General features: G+C 41.0%; 1 pseudogene; it reads right to left on the minus strand.

The window, feature by feature from the left end:
- Positions 1-6,457: 6,457 nt before the first annotated feature.
- On the minus strand, positions 6,458-7,372 carry LOC101697746 (actin-related protein 3B pseudogene; annotated as a pseudogene).
- Between the last annotated feature and the right edge of the window lie 992 nt (positions 7,373-8,364).

Raw genomic sequence — 8,364 nt, forward strand, 5'->3', positions numbered from 1 at the left:
AAAAGAATGTATATTCTGAGCCAGAGATTTAGCTCAGTGGTGCCACTGCCTTCCTCTCAAGTGCAAGGTCCTGAGTTCGATCCCCAGTAGCAAAAAAAAAAAAAAAGTGTATATTCTGATTTTGTGGGGTGGAACACTCTGCAGACATCTATTAAGTCCATTTGTTCAAAAGCTTGGTTTAGTTCTAGTATTTCATTGTTGATTTTTTGTCTAGATGATCTGTCTATTTGTGACAGTAGGGTATTGAGTCCCTCACTACACTTGTATTAGTGCTTATTTGGTTTTTCATGTCCATTAATATTTGTTTTGTATAGTTGGGGGCAAGGGGGCATTAGTATTTGGTGCATGTATATTTATGATTGTCATCTCTTCCTCTTGGATTGTTCCCTTTACAAGGATGTAGTGACTTTCTTTGTCTCTCTTAATTGGTTTTGGTTTGAAATCGGCTTTGTCTGTAAATAAGATTGTTACCCCTGCTTTTTTCCAGGTTCCTGTCACATGGGGTACTGTTTTCCATCCTTTTACTTTCAGTGTATGAATTTCTTTTTGAATTAAGTGTGTTTCTTGTATACAGCATATTGTTGGATTTTGTTTCTTAATCCATTCTGCCAGTCTGTTTCTTTTGATTGGTGAATTGAGGCCATTAACATTGATGGGTATAACTGATATGCACTGGCTTATCCTTGTCATGTTATTTTCCTGTTGTTGGCTCTTTTATTTTTTATCCCCCTCCCTTTTAATTTCTTGCCTTGCCTGATGGCTTTGCTCTGTTGGGCCTTATGGAGTTGTGACCTCATTGTCTTTTTCTAGGATATTGTTTAGAATTGTTTGGAGTGCTGGTTTGGTATTCATGAAGTTTCTCAGGTGTTCTTTGTTATGGAAATATCTTATTTCCCCATCAATTTTGAAAGATAGTTTTGCAGGATACATCAATCTAGGTTGGAGGTTGCTCTCTTTTAGGGCGTGAAATACCTCACTCCAGTCTCTCCTTGACTTGAAGGTTTGTGTTGAAAAGGCTGCTGTGATTCTGATGGGCTTTCCTTTGTATGTGATTTGTTTCTTTTCTCTAGCTGCTTGTAGTATTTTGTTCTTCTGCTGGGTTTCTGGGATCTTGACTATTATATGTCTAGGTATAGATTTTTTTTTGATTATGGCTAGTTGGAGTCCTATATGCCTCACTTATCTCTATATCAAATTCTTTTGCTCTGTTTGGGAAGTTTTCTGTCATTAATTCTGTGAACAGTTTTTTAAAAATGTTATTTGTACTTTCTTCAGCTTTTTTGTGGACTCCTATCAGTCTTATGTTATTTTTCTTTGCATCATCTAGGAGCTGCTGGATCAATTTCTCATGGTCCCTTACTATTTTTATGTGGTTTTTTTTTTTTTTTTCAGTACCAGGGATCAAACTCAGAACCTTGCACTTGCAAGGTAGGCATGGTGCCACTGAGCTAAATCCCTGGCCCGGTCCCTTATTATTTTTTAAATTTTTTTCCCCTTTACTATGTTTAAGAGATCTACTCCCATCAGTCTTATGTTATTCTTCTTTGCATCGTCTAGCAGCTGCTGAATTGATTTCTTATGATCCCTTATTATTATTATTATTATTATTAATTAAAAAAAATTTTTTGGTACTGGGGATCAAACTCAGGTCCTTGTGCTTGCACAGCAGGTGGCAAAACCACTGAGCTAAATCCCCAGCCCCAGTCCCTTATTATTTTAAGAAATTTTCTTTTCCTGGTCACTAATTGCAATCCTGTCTTCTATATCTGATAGTCTGTCCTCACATTGGCTCATTCTGCTGTGTAAACTTTCAATGGAATTTTTAATCTCCTGGATATCTGTTTGAATCTGTTTTATGTATTCCATTTGTTTCCTATCCTGGGATTCCATCATGTTCCTCAGCTCCTCTATTTTTTTTTTTATCTGTGTCTGCTCTAGAGTTATTAATCATGTCTTGCACTATGGACACAACCTTTGTTGTTATCTGAGAAATTATTTCTGATTTCAGTTTTTCCAGATCCTCTTTTGTTGTCAGTTCAGGGAGTCCAGGTGGTTGAGTATCAGATTGTTCCATCTCATTGCCCTTTGGGGGTTGCCTTAGGTGGTCTGGAAATCTGGTTTTGAGATTTGTTTACATGTCTTCTTATTTCAACAGATGCAGCCTGCTGTGCCTTCCTTGAGGTGACTTTTTGTTCACCCAGTGGTCTTCAGTTCTCAGCAAGCCACTGAGAGGCCTTTTCTGCACTGCTTACCACTGTGCCAATTCCTGCGTTCAGAATGGTGGCCTTCTGGATCCCTGTGCTGCCCTGTTGTCTAGGCAGGGTTCTAGCTGGGGCCTGTGCACACTTGGGATGGTATCTGGGAGTGCCTGGCTGGGGCTGGCCCCCCTGCATAGCTGTTGTCTGGGGAAGCCTTTGGCTGGGGGGACTCGAGGTGCTGGTGTCTGAGCAGGCTTCTGGCTGGGTTCTGCGTGCACTTATCGATGGAATCCCCCATTTTATCTTTTATTGTGAGGCAGGGTCTAAGTTGCTAAATTGCCCAGGCTGGGCTGAAGTTTGCCATCTTCCTGCCTTAACCTCTCAGAGTGCTGGGACTACAGGCGTGTGGCAATATGCCCAGATTTTCCTCATTGTGATTTTAATATGCGTTTCCTTAAGGACTAACAATGTGGTATCTTTTCATGTGCTTATGTGCCATCTATATGTCTTCTTCTGGAAAACATCTCTGTGTTCTTTGACCATTTTCTCTTTTTGCTTGCTTGTTTATTTGTTTTGAGACACGGTCTTCCTACATAGCCCATAGCCTTGACCTTAAGGAATTGCTGAGGCATTGTCAAACTCACAATCCTCCAACCTCACCCTTCGGAGTGCTGGGATTACAGGCCTGTTCCCCTGTACCTGGCTTCTGCATCCATTTTCTAATTGGAGTGTTTGTTTTACTGGTGAATTTTGAAAGTTCTTTATGTATTTTAGATATTGGGCCTTGTTGGATGTGTGGTTTGCAAATACTTCCTCCCAGTCTATTGCTTGTCTTTCTATCCTTTTAACAGCTTTGTTCACATAGCACATTTAAAATTTTGAAGTCCAATTTGTTTTGATGGATCATGCTGTTGGTGTTCAGTCTAAGAATTCTGCCTAGCCCTAGATCCCAATGACTTTTCCTTTTTGGTTTTCTAAAAGTTTTACTGCTTTGAACCAAGCATGTGCCTGTAATCCCAGCATTCAAGAGCCTGAGGCAGGAGGTTCTTGAGTTTGAGACCACCCTGGGATCCATAACAAGACCATGTCTCAAAAAATCAAAACCAAAACTAAACACACACACACACACAACTTTTATTTTAGCTTTATATACATATATTTTTTAAAGTTGAATTTGTGATCTAATTTGAATTAATTTTTGTATAAGATATGAGATGATCAAGATGGTTGCTGTTCTTTGTCTATGGATGTTCAGTTTTCTAGCACTGTTTGTTGAAAAGGCTGTGTTCTCCACTGAATTGCTGTTACACCTTTGTCAAATATCATTTAAGAGCTGGGAATTTAGCTCAGTGGTGCCTGCCTCGCAAGTGCAAGGTCCTGAGTTTGATCCCTGATACAAAAGAAAAAAATTAGGTCTGTTTGTGTGGGTCAGTTTCTGGATTCTTCATGGTGTTCCCTTGATCTATGCACTACTCTCCACCAATATCACACAATCTCAATTGCTATACTGTACAAGTCTTCAAATCATTTAGAGTAATTCTTCCCATTTTTCATAATTGTTTCAGCTATTCTAGCTCCTCTGTAGTTCCATATATGGGGAGGGGCAAAAATGTATACATATTTCAGGGAAAAAGAACTTGTATAAATATTTTAATACTAAATTTTTTAACATATCATGAGATTAATATAAGTTACCTTTGGGCTCTACAATTCCAAGAGGTGCTCAAAGTGGGTGGCCAGAAGCTTCCAGACGTTAGTATAGTGAACCACTGCTTGGGTAACCTTGGTCATTGAGATTGCTGCACATGCATTTTCAATTTCTTCTCTACGGGCTGGCAGGGTAGTACTCTTTTTCCTTTCCTGAAGCATGGTTACATTTTTTTAGCATCTGTTCAAACCAAGTTGGAAGAGAACTGAATCAAATTTAGTGGTTTAGGTTCAATGTTGACCTTATAGGGAAATTTGATTTGGTTCTCATCCAGTTCAGTTTATGACCAGAATCATGGAGAGAATTGAGTTTGTGAACTGAGGCACCTATATCTATATCTATATCTTTTTGTTGTTGTTGTTTTTTGATGCAGGGTCTCATTATATAGTTCAGGCTGGCTTTGGGCTCATTATGTAGCTCAGACTGGCCTTAAACTCTCAGTTATCCTCCTGCTTCAGCCTCTCGTGTGCTGGGATTACAGTTCTACACAAACACACTTGGTTTCCACATATATTTTAGAATGTTTATATCTACAGAAGCATTCCATTTACCAGTATTAGTAATAAAACATCCCACTTAATTGATAATATTGGTAATTTGTGTCTTCTCTTTTAAGGTTTGTCAGTGTTGGTGAAGGTTTCATTAGTCTTTTTGAAGTAGTTTTTTGTTTCACTGATTTTTTTTTTCTGTTTTCAACTTCACTGATTTTTGGTCTTTAGTTTTTATTTTGCTTCCTTAGGGTTTATTTGCTCTTCTTTTTCTAGGTTTTTTTTTTTTTTTTTTGGTACTGGAGATCGAACTCGGGTCCTTGTGCTTGCGAGGCAGGTGGTGGCACCACTGAGCTAAATCCCTGGCCCAAATTCAATATATTTTAAATTTTTCTTTGAAACTTCTTTGACACATGTGTTACTTGGCCAGGTATTATTTAGTTCCCAGGTGTTTGGAGATTTTCCTGTTATCTTTCTGTTGTTGACTTCTTTTTTGTTTGTTTTGTTTTTATGAGATGCCGGTCTTGCTATGTAGTTCAGGCTGGCCTGAACTCACTATGTACTATAGTCTAGGCTGGCCTTGAACTCATGGTGATCCTCCTGCCTCAGCCTCCCAACTACTGGGGTTACAGGTATATACCACCATGCCTGGCATGTTGATTTCTAGATTGGTTCCACTGTAGTGCGAGAACACATTCTATGTGATTTAAATTATTTTTAATTTTTTGAGGTTTTTTCTTGGCCCAGGATGTATTTGTTCACTGGACACACAATATGTGTTTTGCAATTGATGGGGCATTTTACAAATGTCAAGTAGATCCTATTGATTGATATGTTATTATTGTTTTTTCTTTTGGGTTTTTTTTTTTTGTTTTTTTTTGAGACAGGGTCTCACTATGTAGCCTAGGCTGGCCTCAAACTCTCTGCAGTCTTCTGCCTTAGCCTCCCAAGAGCTGGGATTACAGGTGTGGGCCAGCATGGCCAGCCTTGATTGGTGTTTTTTAAGAAAGATTCTGATAGCTTTTATTACCATGCTGCAGTAGTATTCCATCTGATATCCCCACATTACATCGTCTTCCTTGAGGCACTCCCAGAAAGCTCACACAGAAGGACTCAGCCACACTGTGTGCAGCAATTCTCATACAGCACTGGTTGGTGTTCGGACTTCAGGTCGCCCTAATAAAGTGTACTCATTTTCCTTTTTTTTTTTTTTTTTTTGGTACCGGGGTTCGAACTCGGGTCTTTGCGCTTGCGCAGCAGGCGGCGAAACCACTGAGCTAAATCCCTGGCCCAAGTGTACTCATTTTTGAGCAAATGTGGAAAAAAATTTGCTATGTTACTGTTTGCTTATAAACATATCATAACACGCCTCACAATTTAAAAACTTTGTTACAGCACTTCATGACATCAATATCTATTTGTGCTTAGTATCAGCCAGTTGTACCAAGCAGCATAAAATGCAAAATGATAGGAAATATAAACATTGATTTGTATTTCAAGTTTATAACATTTTATTTACAAAAATAAGATGGGAGGGCCGGGGATTTAGCTCAGTAGTTCCACTGCCTGCCCTGTAAGCACAAGGACCCGAGTTTGATTCCTGGTACCAAAACAAAAAAAAAAAGCTGGGAGGACCAGGGATTACACCCCTACATTCTTTCCTGGGGGGATGATGCTGTGTTTCTTTTCTCTAATATTTCAGGTTGTGTTTGAATTCCTTCGGAGCTGTATTTGTGGATGAGAAGCTCAGACAGAGACGAGGCAGACAAGAGGCAAGAGGAGAGGACTGGGCTGGAACAGTCCCACATAAACAGATGGCTTGGGCCGGGGATTCAGCTCAGTGGTTTCACTGCCTGCCTCGCAAGCACAAGGTCCTGAGTTCGATCCCAGGTACAAAAAAAAAAAAAAAATTAGATGGCTTTGACCGGGAGGACTGCACAGAGCCTCGTGCACTTGGCAATGCATGCACAGCACCCGGACGCCTCACCACTGTCCCCACGCTCACAGGACCACTCTGCTCGGGCTCTGCGGGATGCCATCAAGTGACGGTTCCACGGCAGACACTAAGACATGACTCCGGAGACGGGGTTGTGGTGGCAGATGCTGGGGTTGTACTCTTCATAGTCCTTCTTGGTATAAAAGACCTGAAAGAACTCCGGGGTTGAGGCCAGCATGGAGCCTCCAAACTACATGGTGTAGCGCTGCATGTGATGCGTTTTCACCTGCATCTCCACGGGCCTAGGCTTTATTCTGCCGCCGCTGAGTTCTTCACTGAGTTTTAATCTGGCGTCCACCACTCTCTTTAAATCTCTCTGGAGTCAGCGTCCGAAATTCCTGAACATTGTGGAGCCTCCTGAAAGAACGACATTCTTTTATGGGGGTGATGAACAATCAATAGGACAGTTCTGGATCACTTCATCAACCACATCCAAAATGGATTCCATAAAGTCCAGATTGGCAAACTCTGGGTGAAAGAATATTTCAGGTCCCAGGAAACTTTCGTATCCAACATCTATAATGAACTTCTTCTGGTTGATCACGTGGATGCTTGTGTACTGTTTGATCCACTTCTGGGGGTCCACATCATACTGAGCAAACTCCTTGACAGTATCAGGGCAAATGTAACAGTATTTCTCCTTAATGGCTTTTGCAGTCTCCAGTGACTGCTCAGGAGGGATTCCCACCTCCCTCTCCCTTAGCAGCTGTTGAATGAAATACATAATATCTGTACCTGCAATTGGGATGTGTTTGATGCAGCTTCCAATTATGTAACCTTGTGCCACTGGGGTGATGTGGGTGACTCCACCTCCCCTGACAATGACGATCACTGTGATTGTGCACTCGCCGACTTGTTGGGAGGTCCAGGAGGCTGCTAGCATCAGCACTGCCTGAACTGCAATGTAGAGTCCTGGCACATTAAATGATTCAAACATAATTTCTGCAAGATATTCTCTATTTTCTGGTGTATTCAGGGGAGGCTCTGTACACTGTCAGTTCTTGGCTCCACTTATTTTATATAAACTGCTGCACATGTACAGGAGAGAAAATATGCAGAGTGGCCATTAAAAAATAATGATTCTAGCTGGGGATTTAGCTCAGTGGTTCTGACACCTGCCTCACAAGTGCAAGGACCAGAGTTCAATCCCTGGCACCAAAAAAAAAAAAAAAGATCCTCAGGCTTAGCTCGAAGATATTTAAAAACCACGTGTTCCATGAAACTTTCATTAAGACCCCAGGCTTCAGTGATTCCATGCCGTATGGGCTACTTTGTAGCATAAGTAGGTTTGTCGATGGCTTCATCCCCTATGAAAAAGTCAAGGTCGTCACCTCCCCTCAGCACTCTCTTCTGGGCCTGGTCAACCACCTTTGCTGACTCTCTGATGTCTGACGTGTACTTTATCTAATTCTATTATAGCTACTCCTGCTTTCTCTTTATGGATGTTTTCATGATAGCTTTTCTTTTCTACTCTTTTCTTTTTTTAAATTTTGGTTCTAGGGTTCAATTCCAGGGCCTTGCACATGCTAGGTTAAACACAATTACTGAGCTACATTCTCAGCCCTATTCTTTTATTTGCAACTTGTTTATATCATTGTGTTTTCTTCCTTTCTTGGGCCAGGGATTTAGCTCAGTGGTTCCGGCACCTGCCTTGCAAGCGCAAGGTCCTGAGTTTGATCCCCGGTAAAAAAAAAAAAAAAATTTCTTTCTTTCTTTTTTTTGTTTTTTTGAGTCAGGGTCTCACTATGCAGTTCAGACTTCCCTTGAACTCACTATGTATCCCAGGCTCACCTCAAACTCACAGCAATCCTCCTGGCTCAGCCTCCTGAGTGCTGGGATTATAGGACTGCACCACAATGCCTGGCCTTTTTTTTTTTTTTTTTTCGAGACAGGGTCTCCCTATGTAGTTCAGGCTGTTCTTGACATGTAGCCCTGGCTGGCCTAGAAGTCATGGAGATCTTACTGCCTCAACCT

This window comes from Heterocephalus glaber, unplaced genomic scaffold, assembly GCF_053883595.1.
Source record: "Heterocephalus glaber isolate CG9 unplaced genomic scaffold, H.glaber_assembly_v1.0 deba00001060, whole genome shotgun sequence".
Lineage (NCBI taxonomy): Eukaryota > Metazoa > Chordata > Mammalia > Rodentia > Bathyergidae > Heterocephalus > Heterocephalus glaber.